Genomic DNA, 20482 nt, shown 5'->3' with positions numbered 1-20482 from the left:
TTTGTGAGTTGCGTGACTCCCCTCCAGTCAGTTTCTCCGTCCACAAATCCACACATAACTGTCAAATGACTTCTTCATGAGAAGGGACTCCTAAATGTCTTTAACAAATGTTAACGTATGGCTGTCATCTTACATAACCCTGGCAACAGAAACGTGATCCACGTAAAAAGAGAGTCTCGCTTTAAAAAGACCACCATATTGTCACTGTTGACTTCGAAATAAACATGGCAAATTAGTGAAACATACAAATCATTATTACCGGTATCTGTCTTGGTTCTAATGTCTCTCAGAATGCCGAATACATTTTCGGTACATTGAACTTGGCACTCAAGTCTAAAACTGTTGCCGGAGTGGATGCCTGTGATCTGTCAACACTACAAATGTCAACTATAAAACATTACATAAAAATCATAAAAATGTTAATAACATAACAATTGATGTTAACTTAAGGAGTCATTAAAAGATAATAGTGATCTACAGGCAATTACAGTATATTTTAAAGGTGCTAGCTATACTTAAAAAAAATAAAAATCACAAATTAAAACAGTTCCTACGTATCATAATAAAACACACGAGGATGAAGAATTCCAGTACGCTTTCTTCTTGTCGCATGCAAATGAGCCACTGCTCACTCCTTCTATTGTGGGTTGTGGGAATGGGAGTACAGCTTTGCGTTACCATAACAACCCGCAGTGGAGCTGTTTGGCACTGGAATCAGAATATTACTTTGAAAGGAAAAAAGCAAGTGGGAAGCACACCCGAGAACCAATAATAGCTGCATTTTCACTTATGGAGGCAGCACTTCACTACCAAGCTGCCAAATTACACTTGTCAATTAGCAGATCATTAGTGCATGCAGAGGATCAACACACTAATCGCCAAACACAAATACCCCGTGGTGACATCACAGTTGGGCAAAAATCAAAACGGCTTGGTTACAGACACATTTTTGGAAATAGGCAGCACACAAAATATTTATTTACTTGGTTAGCTGGCACCCTAGAGACAAAAATATTTGTATACAAACAATTGAAAAGTCATGTTTACACGATATGTCCCCTTTTATGATTTTTATTTACTATGTTATTGTAATGTTTTGTGCTAAAGTCTGTATGTCTTGCCAGATTTGAGGGGGAACGCATACAGTGCGTACATATAGCATAAAACCACATGCAACATATTGTTATTATCTTGGAGAAGCATTTGTGACATCCGACGCCTGTATCTACAGTACATAGAAAGAGATGTAAGAGTAAGTGAGAGAAAGAAGGTTCCCTGCTAAAATGGATCTATTGGCCTGTGCCCTCCTGCTCCTAATCCTGGCTTTCAGCACATGACCCAGCTAACGGTATTAGGGAGCGCTTTGATTAGGTCTGCCGCTGTGAGCACATCGTGGGAGATGAGGCGGGGAGGGGACACACAGGGTCCTGCACACAGGAACAATGGCTTCCTTCTGCTCAGACGTGGACGCACTTCCCGTATTAACTATGCATTTAACCTCGGTGCACGAGGGCTCCTCACGGCCGTTTAGGCACGAGGCCAGACGGATTAGGTCCGCCAGTCAGAGAGTCAGTGGATTAGTGGCACGCTGTTATTTTAAGGTAAAAACTAAGTGTAATGCTCATAAACGTGCAGCTAGCCTTAGCCAGGTTGAACTTGTGGCGATCACAATAAAGAGGGGAATTTCACAACTTCAACCGGGGACTTTCATCACATGAAGGGGTCCTCAAAGGGAGCAACTGAGGATGTGTCCACACTTATGCTTCAAAACTCTGGTCTGAACCAGAGCACTTTGAATGCATTTTGAATCACACATTTGATCCTGGTTCAGGTTCACAGTGGCATGTTTATTATTGGAACAAATGTTGCCCAGTAAAGAAAAAAAAAAAGAAAAAAAAACACACAAACAAAAACAAAAAAAAACATTTGAATAAGGCTGCAACACAATTGAATAGCATTTGTTTATATTTATAAGAACTGGGATAAAGAAATGCTGAAAGAAGTAACAGCTTCTGACAACAGACTTAACTTTGATACTGTATATTCAGGATTTACCTTGTCATTAATGCCACTTTGTGTCTTTGGCTTGTGTAGTAGCATTTACAGGGGATATGAAAGGTCTACACACCCCTGTTCAAATGAAAGAATATTGTAATATCAAAATAATTGACCAAGATAAATAATTTCATAACTTTTTCAATTATTAACGGGACCCATAACTTGAAAACTCAATTGAAAAAAAAAAATCTTTGAGCGGGGAAGTAAAACCAAACAACTGAAACAATGTGGTTGGACACCCTCTTATACTGTAACTCGGATGCGGCTGTGTTCAAAATTACATTCACATCACATTCAAATTCCTCTTATATGCCAGTCACCACACACCTGCCACCATTTTAAGTCTCTGATTAACCCCCCAAAAACGTTTAGCTGTGCTGATAGACTTTTCCTGACATTTTTTGCTTTCTAGCAGAAGCCTTTAGGTTTTGTGCTAACACTGAATGGCACTTGAACAGAGGAGTGTAGACTTTTTATATCCGCTGTACTTTGAACCACACCAGAGACCATTTGCTCTTGGACAGAGACTGTTTGAAGAGGTGGTCTCAGTCAAATTGCATGGTGTGCACTAATATTCACTTCAGCTTACGTGTGACTGCTACAAGGGCCAAAGACACGGTGTTAAAATAACAGCAGTGTACAAAATAAGACCAGTTCTTCTATTTTTAACAAGATTCTACAGTTTATAAGCGTGTCAGATTAAAACCGAAATATGTTCAGATCTGTGGTAGCATCCAAATGTGTTGTTGAACCTGGATCAGCTCATGATGAAACTTGGTTTTACAGTACAGCCACAGATCAAGGTATATTCTTCACACAGATTTAAGAGTATTATTCGACCCTAGTGAAGATAAGCGGTACAGAAAATGGATGGATGGATTTCATTATTGTTCACTCATTATGAAACACAGGGCTCTTTTAAATGATGTCATCAATGTACAGTATATGGATTGGATTCAAATTGGAGACTTTCTCCCTCCCTAGTTGTGTAATAAAAACTGTGGCCAGGAAGTTGCCCATGAAACTTAACAATTGCAGTCCTTCATAGCGACACTATCAGTGCAGGAAAACCACACACAAGAAGCCTCAAAGGAATGTACCCGTAATCCTCACAGGAAACAAAACAAACATCGAGCAACCTAACCCTTGGTCGTTGCCATCTCGACACATCCGCATATTGACAGGAAAATAACAGTATTTGATTTCATTTAGTGCTAATGTGTAAACACTATGTTGACAGGCTTGAAGCAGAAGCCTCCTCAGCATTAGCAGTTGTGGTCGTTTCCCGTACAGCCGCGGCGCCATAATAATAACGTGTGAAACATTATGAAGATGTCATTCACTGTTCAGCATGTGGGGAATACTGGAGAAGTTGCACGGCATTCATTCCTGCTCCTCCATTTCACCGGCCTGACTTTTCCCAAGAATAGCACAGTCACATTTGGAGAAAACCTGTTTCCGCTTGCATGCTCTTTGTGTTTTTCCTGGGTTTCTTCCTGGGTGTCGGTGTATTTTCCCGGGTTTCTTCCTGGGTGTCGGTGTATTTTCCCAGGCTGTGTTCCAAATTGATTCCCATGTTTATGTTTGAAGTATTATCCATTTCCAAGGTCATCTTTTGTAAGTTAACTGTATTGCTTGAGCTTAGTGAACACAACGAAACATATGCGTCTACTAATCATATAGTTAGCTGAGTATGAATACCCTTATTAATTCTTCAGAAAAAGAGAATTGGCCAATAATAGACTCAGCTCATTAGAGCTTAACCACATGATTCAGTGCTGGCATATGATCACAATAGTGTTCTCAGCATGGTACCAGTAAGCAGACAAAAAGCTTTACTTGGAAGCTGGGTGCTTTTCTAACTATTTTCTATTGACAATAATATTAACCCAAGGAATTACTGGGAATAACAAAAGACAGACAGAGAGGAAATAAGGAGAAAAATGCTATCATACGGTTGGTCCAGTGTTTTATTGTCTCTGGTATGTTGTAAAACTAACTTCAATTTGATTATATCTTTATGGCACTATAACATCTTATCTTATTGCGGAATTGTGTAACAGGATAGAAGCACTGCTTGGCAGCGTCTGTCCCAAGACTGTTGTTCTGTTTCAGTGTTTTATACTAGTTTAACACCACCACAAAAGAAGGTGACTTCAAGCACCTCATGCATGGCCTTATAGAGTTTAGGAGAAAACACAAGTTGTAATCCATGTCTTATGAGAAATGGACATGATTAAGTAGGGACGTAATAGGGCAATGACCCCATACTCCAGAGAAGTTCTGTAATGTGTGTTATGTGATATGAGGATGTGAAGACAGTTTAACTGTTTAAATCAGGGGATGGCTGAAGGGATCTCTGATGTCGGTTAGTATGACAGATGCTGATTTGTGTTGTGGATTTATAATGAAATTCAACTATACTCTTCAGTGCATAGTGCCTTCATTCCTCCCTAATCTTGAGTTATGTGCAATATATTGACCAGCGTGCCATTGTCCACCATGATAATCCCGGGCCTCCAAGGTTGCCTCTTGCAGGATTTCACCAGACAAACTGCCCCACCTTCCAACCCCGCTGCTGCTTGAGGTGTCGCATGTCTGTCGCTTGCGTTCGTTGCTAAAGATGTCTGCGAGCCGGAATTATTTGGCTGGAAATAGCAGCGTGATATGAACGCTGACCAGCGAGCCAGCTGCTCATCCTTACATGGAGCCCATGACAGTGTGAACCAAAGTAGACAGGCAACATAACACAAAACAACAGCACACTTGTGCCACACAAGATCGGCAAGTTAAAAATGGACAGGTGACAAACACGATTCACCAACTCAAGAGTGATTACACAGGTCCACTTAAGAGACAATGAACAGAAAAGAAAACATTTCGGCCCCCGATGTAAAACTGGTCCACACTGAGAATTAAGCCTGTTTTACTCCCTGATTCCAAATTTCCATCGGGAACCATTTTCACATCTTCTCCGGCATTGTTTGTTTTGCGGTATACTGGGAAGAACGAGGAGCAATTGGCAGCTCCCAACAGGTGGTACGACCTTTGAATGAACTTCTAGCATGTCAAGAATTTCTGGATGCACAGAACAGCGATCTTGTACGAGTGGATGTTGATGAACAGTATGTATAAAATATGCTCTGAAGGGTGCTGTGTGAGCCCATTTGGGTCTCTAGCTTTGAATTTGAAAAGAAAACGATAACCGATCCAATCACGAGAGGGAGCAATGTGCCTATGTAAATGACTTGTTTATTTACTGTATATACCGTAATTTCTCGTGTATAATACGCACCCCCAAAGTAGCCCTCAAAATTCTGGAAAGCCCTTCTACCTATGTAAACGCATTTTTACAATGCATGATTTTGCTTCTACCCATATGATCAAAACATGAAACATTATCTGTATTTTGTTAGTCTTTTTTAAAGAATAATTCTGAAGTTAAGCACTTTATTTGAACATCCATCCATCCATTTTCTGAGCCGCTTATCCTCACAAGGGTCGCGGGAGTGCTGGAGCCAATCCCCGCTATCATCGGGCAGGAGGCGGGGTACACCTTGAACTGGTTGCCAGCCAATCGCAGAGCACATATAAACAAACAATCATTCGCACTCACATTCACACCTACGGGCAATTAAGAGTCTTCAATTAACCTACCATGCATGCTTTTGGGATGTGGGAGGAAACCGGAGTGCCCGGAGAAAACCCACACAGGCACGGGGAGAACATGCAAACTCCACACAGGCGGGGTCGAGGATTGAACCCCAGACCTCAGAACTGTGAGGCAGCCGCTCTAACCAGTCGTCCACCGTGGCGCCTTATTTGAACATGTAATACTTTAATTTACTTGCTCTTCTTTTGAAATTCACAGCCCTACTTTTATTTAGTGAATTAAAAAACACACAGTTGTGCTCATATGTTTGATTACCCAGGCAGAATTTGTAAGATGTGTACAATTCTTGAAAGAAAACATGAAGGACCAGGCGAACCACATTTAATTTTATTTTAATGGGATTCAAATTAAACCATCAAGCATTTCAGAAAAGGATTATCAGTAGGCAAAACATAACCATAAAGAAATTAATGATGGTTATTGTTCAGTCAGTCATATTTAAAAAAAACAAAAACATTTCACAAATTCTGCCAGGGTATGTGAACTTATGAGCACAACTGTACATATATGCATTCATACATACCCTTGTCATATTGAAATGAAAGTGTAGGCTACACGTTTTTTATAACCACTAGGTGGCGGTGGCATATTAGAGTGAAAGTGTACACCTTTTTCATAACCTCTAGGTGGCGATGGCATTTTGGAATTAAAATGTACAGCTTTTTTATAACCACTAGATGGCGGCATACATTTATAAAATGTGAAAGTTTTTCCCATTTGCCCCTATACATATGTATAATTGCGCATTATACACGTGAAATTACGGTACTTGTGTAGTGTATACTGAGTGAGTATCTTCATAAGTATTCGCGAGCATTTTAGACAAAAGGTAAAACAATGACCTCCAGGGGGCATTCAAAGATTGGCAACTGACATAAGTTTAAGTTTTCAGTCAGGTCAAACCAACATCACAACATGACAGAAATAATGGCCGTTAACTTAGTGTAATTAAATTACTTTATTGTAATTCAATTACTTCACACACACCGAAACTTTAGAGCATGATTCGACAGAACGCTGGCATGTTTACATAAAACCGTTAGTGCTAGCACTAGCTTGCTAGGCTCAAGAACGTTTTGTTGCATGTTTGCGAGCCGTATCGTAAAATGTTTTTTTTTTTTTAAAGATAACTTTATTTGTCAGATATTTACAGTACTATGTCAAAAGACACGCGACAAGGCTAAAAATAAACTAGCTTTTGGATTCAAATATATTATACACGATGGCGACAAAGACTAAATGTCTTTTGCGGAGCCGATCAATGATCGCCGAATTATGGCAAAGCCGATCAGCATAAAATGCTAATTATCGGCCAATACCGATCAAGCCGATCAGATCGGTGTAAAGTCTACAAATAATACGAGAAGCCCATTGATTTGTAGTAGGCAACAACTAAATACAGCTTCAGCGAAATGGTTTGTTTCTATTCCGGTCTGTCGAAAAATGTCTTTATGTGAAACTGGTCTGTGGCCCAAAAAAGGTTGGGGACTGCTGTACTGACTTTGACTTGACTTTCATCACATCATAGTCGTCTTTTCACACCTAGTTTGTGGCTTGCAACATTTTTAGCATTTGTATTAGTCTAACGACGACAGATAGTTGTACTACTTCCTGTTTGTTTATCTGAGTTGGCAAAAGGGTGAAAAAAGACTACCGACACCAACAGGATTAAAGAGAAACTGCAACGATCTGAACCTAGAAAGTGTGACCAATCAAGTCATGACTTAGTCAGTCTGTACGGTGCCAACTCAATCTTTAGACTTTCCGTTGAAGGTGATCGACTCGTAAAGTGTAAAATGGAATTTAAAAACACAGTTTTTTTCAGGGATGTAGAAAAATAAAACTAAAATAAATGTAAAAAAAAAAAAAAAAAAAAAACACAAATAGTGCATCGTTTACAAATCTAGGCCAGGAACAATGTTTCCCATGTTCCACTTGGTGTTTCTGACAATGATTTGCTATTTTTGTTCCTCCAACACTCAAAATGACCCGGGGCCGAGCGGTGAAATCATGACTCATCTGAGTCAACCAAGCCCTGACAAATATACTACTTCAGAGGGAATAAGAAATAATGTCCTCACTGTGTTCCATACGTGAAACTGTGTTGATCACGGTTTAGCAGTGAGCCTCGTCATTAGCATGGCTAAGACCACATCGGCAGATGAACAAGAGAGGCTCTATGTGAGCACGCTTTGATAGGGACCATGCAACTCCCAGAAGGCCAACAGTAAACGCTGCAACACAGCCCCCCAGGCCCCAGTCAAGACGGTGAAATTGACCCAAAGACACACAACAAGATGCAACAAGAAAAAAAACATCATCATTTATTGTTGTGTTGAGTTTCCTCCATCCATCCATTTTTTGAGCCGCTTCTCCTCACTAGTGTCGCGGGCATGCTGGAGCATATCCCAGCTATCATCAGGCAGGAGGCGGGGTAATTCCATGAACTGGTTGCCAGCCAATCGCAGGGCACATACAAACAAACAACCATTCGCACTCACATTCACACCTACGGGCAATTTAGACTTGTCAATTAACCTACCATGCATGTTTTTGGGATGTGGGAGGAAACCGGAGTGCCCGGAGAAAACCCACACAGGCACGGGGAGAACATGCAAACTCCACACAGGTGGGGCCGGGGATTGAACCCTGGACCTCAGAACTGTGAGGCAGACGCTCGAACCAGTCGTCCACCATGGCGCCTTATTTGAACATGTAATACTTTGATTTACTTGCTCTTATTTTGAAATTCACAGCCCTACTTTTATTTAGTAAATTGTTGAGTTTCCCTTCAGTAAAAATCGTTTTCTGTTCTAAAGTGACGTGTGCAGTGATGTAGTAATTAATTTTCGGTTCAGACGCGGCGTCCTGTGTGGACTTGTATTATTCTTATATTTATATCACTAAACACGTATTTATTTCCCTGTTATTTTGTTGCTCAATGTTGGTTACTCTCCGCGAAAACGCGTTTCCCGCCAGACTTATGTGACAAGTGTACTGCATCACCAAATCGCTTATACTTCAATGTTTTGCAACTGAATGACACAATAGCGTAGCAAATAGCATGGCTTTGACATAGTCTTTGCCTATCGACTCCTCGTCCTCCCTTCGTGACACTTTTGTAAGAAGTGTTGCTTATTCGCTACCATGGAGGCGATGATTAGTGACTTACAATGCGTTGACTCTGGACGCAAAGAGAACTTTTGCATCATGGCTTGGCAGCCAGAGGGCGTAATAAAATAACGCGCACCAAGCAGCTGTTCAATGTGGACGCTAGATTTTTTTGTTTCCAAAATTCAGAACAATCAGTGTTACAGCCGTAACGAGTCAACATTCAGTGATTTCAGTAACAAAATACAGACCTTCTGTAACATTTGGCAGCTCTGCCACTTAAAAATGTCCCTGGAAGCAACAGCATGAGCAAAACCGCGATTCAACAGTCTAAAAGCCCCTTGGATCAGATTTTATGCTGAGGCATAGCTGAACAGGCACTTTTAAACGATTGATTTGCTGAAATGGTTTCAATTAATTTTCATGGCGTTGTGACCCTGTAGTCTCTCTGAAATGAAAATCACCAGAGCTGCGAGTTAACACTATTTGTTTTCAGCTTCTTTCCGTCACCGCTCACAGCTCGCGCCTTTCTTGATGCGCCAGCATCTCAAGATGGTCTACCATATGAAAACTTGACTTTCTCCAAACGCGACTTTTCCAAGAGTCTGCAGTTTGTCAAAAGCTTTCTCACTCATATGGTTATAGCAAGGGTCAGCAGGGCTGACGATAAAAAGAAGCTTGAAATCATATCTATGTACATATCATATCTTGCTATCTCTGAGGCTGGGTCCACACAAGAACCATATATTTTTAAAATTCTTTCTTCAAAAGGTACTGGATATCTGACATTTAGAAAAACTCAGGCCTCCAGTGAAAAATTCAATTTTCATTTTTGTTTTGTCAAGACAAGGTAACCAGCATTTTCTCTCCTTGCTTGGGCTCTCCTACGCATTTTACGCTTTAGTTTCTTTACAATTCTACATATTGCATTTTTATTGTTTTGCATACTTTGTATTCAAATGTGTTTTAAAATATGATTGTCTCTTTACACAATTCATCATTGTTATTGTGCCTTTTCGAGAAAGGATTTTCTTCAGGCTTGTTATTGTATAAAATAACCACAGATAGATATTTTGGGGGAAATTTACCATTTTAAACTGGGGTTTTCTTAGACTTGGGTTTTCTTGCATTTAAACAAAACTCAAGTGTGTATGTGGACTTAGCCTTAAATTTGCCTGACTAATCTAAAAAAATATATATTTGTATTGACAGCGTTCTTGCTGTTTCCTTAAACTTGTAGTAAACCTTTCCTGCTGTCACCTGTTTTTTTTTACCTTTGGGAGCAACAATGCAAAATGTTATCAGATCTAAATGAGCATTGACAACACAAACAAAAGAATGCTGTACTACACATTCGCACACCCGCGCAATATACTGTACACAGTATGACGATTTCCTCTGTGCCTACACTGTCATGTGATGTTGTCATCGCAATGACATGCAAAGACATAACAGCGTGATTGTGCTCCGAGGATGAGGTGGGACGACCAGAGAGACAGACTGTTCCGTGACACTGCCAGACACGAGCAACAAGAACCCCGCGAGCATCCCGCGGCATTGTCATGGAAACCAGAAGAGAAATCCACTGCCTTTTCCATACATCCCTTTTTCTTTCCTGTTCTAAATGTGTCAGTCCGCAAGAGGAAGGTCATCCATCTTTTGCCTCACGGTACGATACAGCACAGCATATACGGACTGGTCCAAACCACCAATACACAAGAGAATAGGAGAACCTTTCCCGATTAAACACATTGTTGCTTGAATGTGAATAAAAATTTCTGATCCTTAGTGGATGGATTACAAGTATTAAATATAGTGCTACTCCATATTCTAAGCGATTTATTGAGTTAATACCAATACAAAGTGTCTTTTATGTCCTCATCAGAATCATTTGGTCATCATGAAAATGTAGCATAATAAAAAAATAAATAAATACATTTTAAAAAATACTCTGAGGTCTTATTATAAGTGACCAAAGATCTGCACAAACAGGTGCAGCCTCTAAAACTGTGTTTCATTCCTTTTATACAATTTTGGGGGGGCTGTAAGTGATTTTGGCATGTCCCACACATTGCTCTGCCAACTACAGCGTGTATAATAAGTGATTAAATTATATGTTGTTTTTTGGTTTTTTTTTTTTTACATGGATTTATTTTCCATAAGAAGGTATTTGATAAAATGAGTCATTTTGATCATGTATATTCTATTTTCATCATATTGAACATTTTAACGGCACGGTGATCGACTGGTTAGCAAATCTGCCTCACAGTTGTGAGGACCGGGGTTCAAATCCCGACCCCGCCTGTGTGGAGTTTGCATGTTTTCCCCGTGCCTGCGTGGGTTTTCTCCGGGCACTCCGGTTTCCTCCCACATCCCCAAAACATGTGTGGTAGGTTGATTGAAGACTCTAAATTGCCCGTAGGTGTGAATGTGAGTGCGAATGTTTGTTTGTTGGTATGTGCCCTGCCATTGGCTGGCGACCAGTTCAGTGTGTACCCTGCCTCTCGCCCGAAAATATAGCTGGGATAGGTTCCAGCACACCCGCGACCCTAGCAGTAAGCAGTACAGAAAATGGATGGATGGATGAACATTTTAAATGTGCCCCTGAAATTGCTGTCGACCCTGTCATTACAGATTGACTGCGCCATTAAGAAACCCTCAGATGTTTTCAGTGACATTATGACCAGTATTTTGTCTTTCTTCAAACGAGGCTGAGATAGTGGCTAGTGGCATAATAAATATTTACACTTTTTTCGTAATTTTCATCATATCTTGTGTGGAGTTGGATGTTGTCAAGCTTAACATGTCCAATTGATCATAGTGAAATAACAATTGCTATAGAAGCATTTCAGAAAATTAAAATAAAACAGTACACAGTCAGTTTGTTAACTGAATCATGTTGCAATGTTAAGGTCCATCATGTGCTCAGAAAATGCTAACATTCGCCAAAAATGTCATTGTCCACTCTGTCAGCAAGCTCACATATTTGGTTTGCATATACATTGTCTGCTTGCAGTTACTATTATTTTTTTGAATGTTTGATATTGACCAATGTATTTCTAACAGCATAACATCTACTTAATACAATAAATATGAAGTTCAGTGGAAAATCTAAACATTTTTCGGTGAAATTGGAAAGTCCTAGAGAGCAACAACATGACCAAGGGATGAGATTAATCGTGACAGTTGTGTTATCAGCATCCCATTGTGACACCTGAGCAATGCCAAGGCGGAGGTATCCATGGCACTATCAGGGGAAAAGAGCTGCAGGTGTGGCAGGACAGGCAAGACTTGCCAGAACAAGAAATGAAGAAAAGACAACCGTTTCCTAGCGCAGAAGTTGGGTTGGGTTGAAACGAACTCTGGTGCGGTTTGTTCGGTGAAGTGTGAATGCCATCGTCTGTGCACATCAAACAAGAGGTGGGTTTTAGTCCACTTTAGCAAAGCTCAAGTGTGAACACTGCACGCACCAAAGACATACAATTGTGTTAAAATCCAACCCCAATTCCAATGAAGTTGGGACGTTGTGTTAAACATAAATAAAAACAGAATACAATGATTTGCAAATCATGTTCAACTTATATTTCATTGAATACACTAAAAAGACATGATATTTAATGTCCAAACTGATAAACTTTATTGTTTTTAGCAAATAATCATTAACTTAAAATTTTATGGTTGCAACACGCTCCAAAAAAGCTGGGACAGGGTCATGTTTACCACTGTGTTACATCAACTTTTCTTTTAACAACATTCAATAAACGTTTGGTAACTGAGGACACTAATTGTTGAAGCTTTATCGGCGGAATTCTTTCCCATTCTTGCTTGATGTACAGCTTCAGCTGTTCAACAGTCCGGGGTCTCCGTTGTCGTATTTTACGCTTTATAATGCGCCACACATTTTCAATGGGAGACAGGTCTGGACACCAGGCAGGCCAGTCTAGTACCCGCACTCTTTTACTACGAAGCCACGCAGTTGTAACAGGAGCAGAATGTGGTTTGGAATTGTCTTGCTGAAATAAGCAGGGGCGTCCATGAAAAAGACGTTGCTCGGAAGGCAGCATATGTTTCTCCAAAACCTGTATGTACCTTTCAGCATTAATGGTGCCTTCACAGATGTGTAAGTTACCCATGTCATTGGCACTAACACAGCCCCATACCATCACAGATGCTGGCTTTTGAACTTTGAGTCCATAACAGTCCGGATGGTTCTTTTCCTCTTTGGCTCGGAGGACACAACGTCCACAGTACACTTTTCCACTTTGCATCGGTCCATCTTAGATGAGCTCGGGCCCAGAGAAGCCGGCGGAGTTTCTGGGTATTGTTGCTAAATGGCTTTTGCCTTGCATAGTAGTTTCAAGTTGCTCTTACGGATGTAGCGCCGAACTGTATTTACCGCCATGCAGTGATTTCTCCAGATTCTCTGAACCTTTTGATGATATTATGGACCGTAGATGATGAAATCCCTAAATTCCTTGCAATTGTACGTTGAGGAACATTGTCCTTAAACTGTTTGACTATTTTCTCACGCACTTGTTCACGAAGAGGTGAACCTTGCCCCATCATTGCTTGTGAATGACTGAGCAATTCAGGGAAGCTCCTTTTATACCCAATCATGGCATCCACCTGTTCCCAATTAGCCTGTTCACCTGTGCAATGTTCCAAACTGGTGTTTGATGGGCATTCCTCAACTTTCTCAGTCTTTTTTGCCTAGTCTTTGTAGTGTATTCAATTAAATATAGGTTGAACGTGATTTGCAAATCATTGTATTCTGTTATTATTTATGTTTAACACAACGTCCCAACTTCATTGGAATTGGGGTTGTAACATAAAAAGCATAAGGAAATCATAAACGTATAACAGTAACCAGCACACCTCCGAACAACCATCTCTTTGCAGCTTCTCATCGAAAGCATTCTGAAACAAATTTTAGAGGTGTTTTGTGAAATCTCCGTAGGGCTGCAGCTATCAAATATTTTCATAACAGAGTATTCTACCAAATAGCCCATCGATTAATCAGGTAATTAGATGGAAAAAAAATATTTCACATTGTGAAACAACAATACCAACACATAATACGATAAAGCACGTGAGGTGCAGGTATTTGGAATGTTTCAATACCATCGCGCCCACTTATTTTTACACGAAGTGATGTGTGCATCCTCAGTAACATTTTGCGTGAACCTTTTTTTGTGATAGAATTATTCAAGTTTAATCGATTAATCATTTCAGTCACATATCTTAATAAAAATAGCTCAATATTATATATTATTATGGACATCATTATGTTTGGAAAATTTACCTTGAAAACTCTCCAAACAGGTAGTGAGTTTACTGGGCAAATTTTAGTCCCAATGACAAAAAAAATTTTGTGTGAACACTAAATGGACCAGACCAGATGTATGCACCACCATTTTTTTTTTTTTATAACTACAATTGTGAACATAGCCTGAGGCTAAGTTTGAGGACAATATTTGTGCGCCAAAATGCACTTCATACAATGTACTTTGCTAACAAATATACTAGCAAGTCTTGTCTGAGGTTAAAATCAGGTTTTGTTAAGTACTACTTTCTGTACTTTAAGTGAACAGACAATGCGTCGCCATGGCGAAAGGTTCCACAAATGTGTGAGCACACAGGGTACTGAGAAAGCTCACCTCCATGAAAACCGGTCGGACTCTGCATTCTCAGTGTTGCATTGAACATGGAAACATACACAATGTACTCTCAGCATTTGACCCCCTGCATGAAAATTTACTTTCAACACTGTTAACAGCTCTAACACATAGCTATTAAATATGACATAACTGCTATTCACTCTCTGTTATGAAGCATTTGGGTCCACTGGTGGTGCTGAAGTGGTCTCAGCTGAGAATGAGTGTGAATGTTTCAACCTTCTTTTTTTTTTTGTCTTTACAAAAAGGTCACAGAACAGTCACATATAACTCAAATAAATCTCTAATGCCTCTGTGAACCAACTTTGACCCCACTGGATGGGAATTTTGAATAAGGCTCAATGAAAAGGAGGGCAACATTCACTTTTATTTAGTTTTAGTCAAAGGGTTCGGAGAGAGAGCGTCACTGTGACACTTGCTCAGATTTAGACTGACACTTTTTCTTTTGCCACAGACAAAACAAAAAAAAGCATTGTTGCAACCTTACTACAGGTCTCTTCAGGTCTGACATGCTGGAAGGGTCAAGTGAAATATCATTTACATTAAATGGTATACATATAATATGGAGTAAATTTTTATCAAACTGCCTGTAGAACTGGTTCTGCCTGTAAAACTGGTTCTGAACACACTAATACATTCAAATTTGCAAGAAAGTGTTGCATGTGAATTACAGCAATAGAGCAAAACATTTTTTTTCTCTATTCTTTACTCTCTCAGACCTAAAAATTGCCACGCATACAGTGTTGCCTCGCCACTTCGCACTTCACGTTTTGCGGCTTCAGTGCTTCACGGGTTTTTCCAAAATATTCATTTAAAAAATGTTTAAATTCATAAAAAAAATTAAAAAAATACAGCCATATCAGCAGCCATATTGCGGAAAGACGCGTTGTTTCATGTTGATGCACGAGAGAGAAGGTTTCCCTGCATGTCAAACAAAGATGCGTTGACAATTTTGTTTGTTTAAACGATAACTTTTTTTGATTAGTTAAGCCCTTACAATGCCGCCTAAGCGCTGTGCCCCTGCGAAAGCTTCATCCTTCCTACATATTTTAAACATTCTGGTACCCACATACACATACACTAAAATTCCTAGGGGGCGGGGGCAAATCCTACTTCGCGGATTTTTACCTTTCGCGGGGGTTCTGGTCCCCATTAACCGTGAAAAACGAGGGATCACTGTACATTTGTTACAGATTTCTAAAACACAAGACCACATCAACATGTTTTTATTTGTGTGTATTTTCACTTGGAAACACCACTCCATGTTCGGCAAAGCCAACATACAGTTTCAGGACCGTTTTTTTTTTTTTATTGCGGTCACGTCTGCCAAAAAGTTGAAGTTCAAGGCTGCCGCTACAATGTTTGTTAATAGTGTCTTAACATGACATCCCCCCTCTCCGCCATTGTGCTGAGAGGGCCAACTTCCAAATAAAAACTTCATTACATCACATTAAAGACAAAAGTGGCGGCACGGTGGCCGACTGGTTAGAGCGTCAGCCTCACAGTTCTGAGGTGCGGGGTTCAATCCCCGTCCCCGCCTGTGTGGAGTTTGCATGTTCTCCCCGTGCCTACGTGGGTTTTCTCCGGGTACTCCGGTTTCCTCCCACATCCCAAAAACATGCATGAATTGGGGACTCTAAATTGCCCGTAGGCATGACTGTGAGTGCGAATGGTTGTTTGTTCCTATGTGCCCTGCGATTGGCTGGCAACCAGTTCAGGGTGTACCCCGCCTCCTGCCCGATGACAGCTGGGATAGGCTCCAGCACGCCCGCGACCCTAGTGAGGAGAAGCGGCTCAGAAAATGGATGGATGGATGGATGGATGGATAAAGACAAAAGTCATATTATTGTTTTAATTCCTCATTTTAAAAAAGACCAGTCAAGCAACAAGTTTTCCTTATGGTTTTGAGATTGTAGGGTGAAAGCTGCAGCTGGCTACTAGTGTCGACTGAATGGGTGGCAATAAAAGGGAAATGAAATCCTAGTATTATGAGGGTAACAGCCCATCAGCAACATATAGTATCGAGAAGAAGGAAAAAACAAAAAACAACAAAAATAACAACTATGAACTTGTTCGTTTTTAGAACAGTGAACTTGGAGAAATTGTAATTTTTGAATTATGAACTATGAATTGACCTCGTTCATTTTTGCAACAGTGAACTGAACTTTGAACTAGATCATGTAGAAAATGAACTTTCTTTTCCATCACGTGATCATGTAAGTATTTAAGTTTAAAACACCAAATCAGGGTGGTTACTATGTAGGATTGATACAGGAGTTTACATTGATTTTAATTATTCATTCAAGGATTAAAAATAGTACAACGGAACCTGTGAAGGCAAATGTCGCACAAATCATATTCATTCATGCTGGAGCCTATCCGAGCTATCTTTCAGCGAGAGGCGGGGTACACCCTGAACTGGTCGCCAGCCAATCGCAGGGCACATATAAACAAACAATGAGTCGCACTCACATTCACACATACAGGCAATTTAGAGTCTTCGATTAACCTACCATGCATGTTTTTGGGACGTGGGAGGAAACCGGAGTACCCGGAGAAAACCCACGCAGGCACGGGGAGAACATGTAAACTCCACACAGTAGAGGCCGGATTTGAACCCGGGTCCTCAGAACTGTGAGCGGATGTGCTAACCAATCGTACACCGTGCCGCCCACAATTTATATTTTGATCAAAATCTTAAGAAAAACATGACCGTCCATAAAGTTCTATGGGAGTCTAAGGCTATGTTCACACTGAGGTCAATTCCAATTTTTTTGCCCAATGTGACATGGTTCTGATTTTCATGTCAATGTGAACATTAAACTTCAGATTTTTGTTTTCATATCTGACCCAGGTTTCTTTTGTATGTGTATACACATCATATATGTATCCGCAGGTCCCGCTCATCTGACCTCTATAACATCAAAAGGAAACAGAGGTCATAAGTGTTTGAAAAAACAGATACGCAACAAAAGCAACGGCGGACAAAGGAGCAAAAACAGTCAGTGGCGAAAAGAAGATGTTTTAGAAATAAGAAAATGTTGGCTCCGGTTGCACAAAATCCTTGAAATTGCTACAAATGCATCAGGATGAGCGGCACGGTGGACAACTGATTAGCACATCTGCCTCACAGTTCTGAGGTGCCGGGTCCAAATCCGCCCACACCATGTGGCGTTTGAATGTTCTCCACATAGATGCGTGGGTTTTCTATGGGTATTCCAGTTTCCTCCCACATTCCAAAAACATGCATTATAAGTTGAGTTAAGACTAAATTGTCCGCAGGTCTGAATGTGAGCGTGAATGGTTGTTTGTTTGTTTATCGTGTTTGTCTGCATGCGTGTCACTTCACGAAGGTATTCCGTCCACAGGATTTGTTTTTGTAATTTGAACGACTACATTAAAAGATCAGATTTAACAAAAATCTGAATGGGGCATCATGCCCTGCAGTGTGAACGTAGCCTGAGGCTCAGATTAAATCATACTCTACGCATCATCACTTTTTATTAAAGTTAGGGTAGGGTAACACTTGTAATGTGTCAAATTGTGATTCAAGATTCAGTGTTTTGTTTACACATCAAGTGGTTAACCCCATAGTTACACATGGTAAACACATACTTTACAAATGGCCTGTACCGTTCACAAACATTTTATGATGGTCGAAATAAGGTTGTGTTCTACCCGAGTATAAAATAAAAATTCATGCATGAGTGCACGCAGGCCAAGAAAGCATCTTAGCACCTTTGCAGTATATTGGAAAGGAAGGGGCAATGACATGGTCCTATCACAACATCAAACTCAGTCCCACCGCTTTGTACACTCCATCCCATAAAGTAAGTGTGTTTGTGCACGTGTGCCTATAAAAACAGAAGTCATTCATGTTCCTATCTTATCAGAATGTGCTTTCATGTCTTCTTTAAAACATTTATGGATTCACAAGGCACAACAACCTGTGTCATTTGGTGCTGTTAAAAGTTTCCGATTTGCTAAAAACATTTATTTCTCTGACACACCATTTTCTTTGGGGGCAAACAACAGGAAAACCCATCGGTGCCCTTTCTTTTGCTCTCTTATCATTAGATGACGATTAATTATTAACTGACAAACTCAATTTTAACCCCCACTTCCCCTTGTTATTGTGGCATGTTTCTCCTTGGTGTGCATATAGTGAATAATATGATTGCACTCCAATTCTTATGATCAAAACATCACTATGCAGGGTGTAGCTGTTTTAAATTATTGTAATGAATAAAAAGGAAATTATTTTAAATATTTGAAATGTTAAAACTGCCAACTGGCTGGCGACCAACCCTGGGTGTACATGGAAATGTTCAATTTTGTTTCAGCTATTAGGGAGCCCGGCTAGGTGTCTCCTTTGATTGTTTATTACAATAAGATCCTAAACAATACAATAGTCCTGCCATAAATACACAGTAATATTTCTGCATTTTGGGATTTTCATGCTGCTGTTAGATGGATGGTGATAAAGGGTGTTCCTGCGATTCTTTCCACCTCCTGCATACTCCCTCTTTCTTGTGTGGTGGAAAATCTATCATGTTGACAATGGGGTTGGCTCCCTCTTTGGTGGGAGGAACATAATGAGTGTCTGGTTCCCCACATTCAGCCAACTGGCTGGTTGCCCCACAGCAACAGGGACTCAATTAAATGATTGGGAACAAGCTAGCAGAGGTCCAAAGTAAATCAGTTACCTGAAGCCCCACCAAAAAGGTTAGCCCAAAGTCACAATAATCTCACACCCGTGCCACAAATAAAAATAAAAAAAGTGCACAATTCACACTCCTCAAAATGGTTATAATTGCCTATATTAATAGTGTAAATGGTAAATATATCACAAACTATGGTCTCAAAACAGTTTAATATCTTTTCCAACTAATCTTTAAAATAAATGGCTTACAATTTTTTTTTTTTTTTTTATTTTTTTTTTTTATAAATGCACCGGAAGTGCAGATGTACATGCCTTGATGACTTTTCCACTTCCACTAACAATCCAGGCTAAACTAGGCTCCTACACAACAAACAAAGCTCATTTCTCAGTCAAGATTCATCACTTTAAAACACTTCCTTGACACTGAACTACTTTTATTTTTAGACACGGCCTTGGAAGAATCTTAACGCATTTCAGAAAAAGCACCAACAAATGCAAATATGTGAGTTTTTCTGTGAATAGCTGGGGACAGGCTCCACCGGTGACAGACTGCATTTGGTACCTGGACCTTCAGTAGGGACTAACCTGACTTAATCCCGTTTACTACCACCACTATCATGCCAAAATGACAGCGTGCAGCTGTACCAGATACATAATCGGGAGCAGTTTAGAATCATTTTGAAATTGAGAATGTGAAATTGGATTGGTTAAACAAACCCTCCCATTGCTAATGTAGTTTAGGATACATTTACCAGCACGACTGATTTTGAAGGCTGTGGACATATTAACATTGCAGTATATAGATGTTACAATCTAATTGGACAAAAATATCTAAAATGCTACAAAGTGAAGAGAATTATCTGCATGTTATGTGTTTATAGCTACATCAGAAATAGATTATTGGGAACAAATATTACAATATAGGTCCGCAGAGAAGCATCAACAAGAAAAAAAAAAAAACACGAATACGTGAATTCGCGAATATGCGTATTGGGCTGCTATGAGTGCATAGTGCGCATGCGCAGACATCGGCTCGCCTCGTCCCCGACCGAACACTCTTGCTGCTCAACTGAGTGAAATGAGCTCGCGTGATTAACGGTGAAACGAACAGGCGCCCGCTTAAAAAAAAACAACAACAACAAAAAAAACATTCGCCGAGCTTGGCGAGTCTACTTTTCCACATTAGTCCCGACCGGCGGCCGGTCCGAGTCCCCGCAGTCGGCGTTTTTGTCCAAATTGTGCGCACACTCGGCTTTGGGAAGTCCCGCACGTGCCAGCGTCGGCGTGCTTTTGCGTGCCACG

The 20482-nt window shown here is 40.3% G+C and overlaps 1 protein-coding gene across 3 annotated transcripts in view; it reads right to left on the bottom strand.

Annotated features, from left to right (window-relative positions):
- slc20a2 (solute carrier family 20 member 2) overlaps positions 1–20482 on the bottom strand; it is a 60566-nt gene that overhangs the window by 39704 nt on the left and 380 nt on the right. The gene's annotated exons all lie outside the window — the stretch shown is intronic.

Source organism: Phyllopteryx taeniolatus, chromosome 3, assembly GCF_024500385.1.
Source record: "Phyllopteryx taeniolatus isolate TA_2022b chromosome 3, UOR_Ptae_1.2, whole genome shotgun sequence".
In the NCBI taxonomy this organism is placed as follows: domain Eukaryota; kingdom Metazoa; phylum Chordata; class Actinopteri; order Syngnathiformes; family Syngnathidae; genus Phyllopteryx; species Phyllopteryx taeniolatus.
Note: the sequence above shows the minus strand (reverse complement) of the source record. Positions and strands in the feature narration are given on the sequence as shown.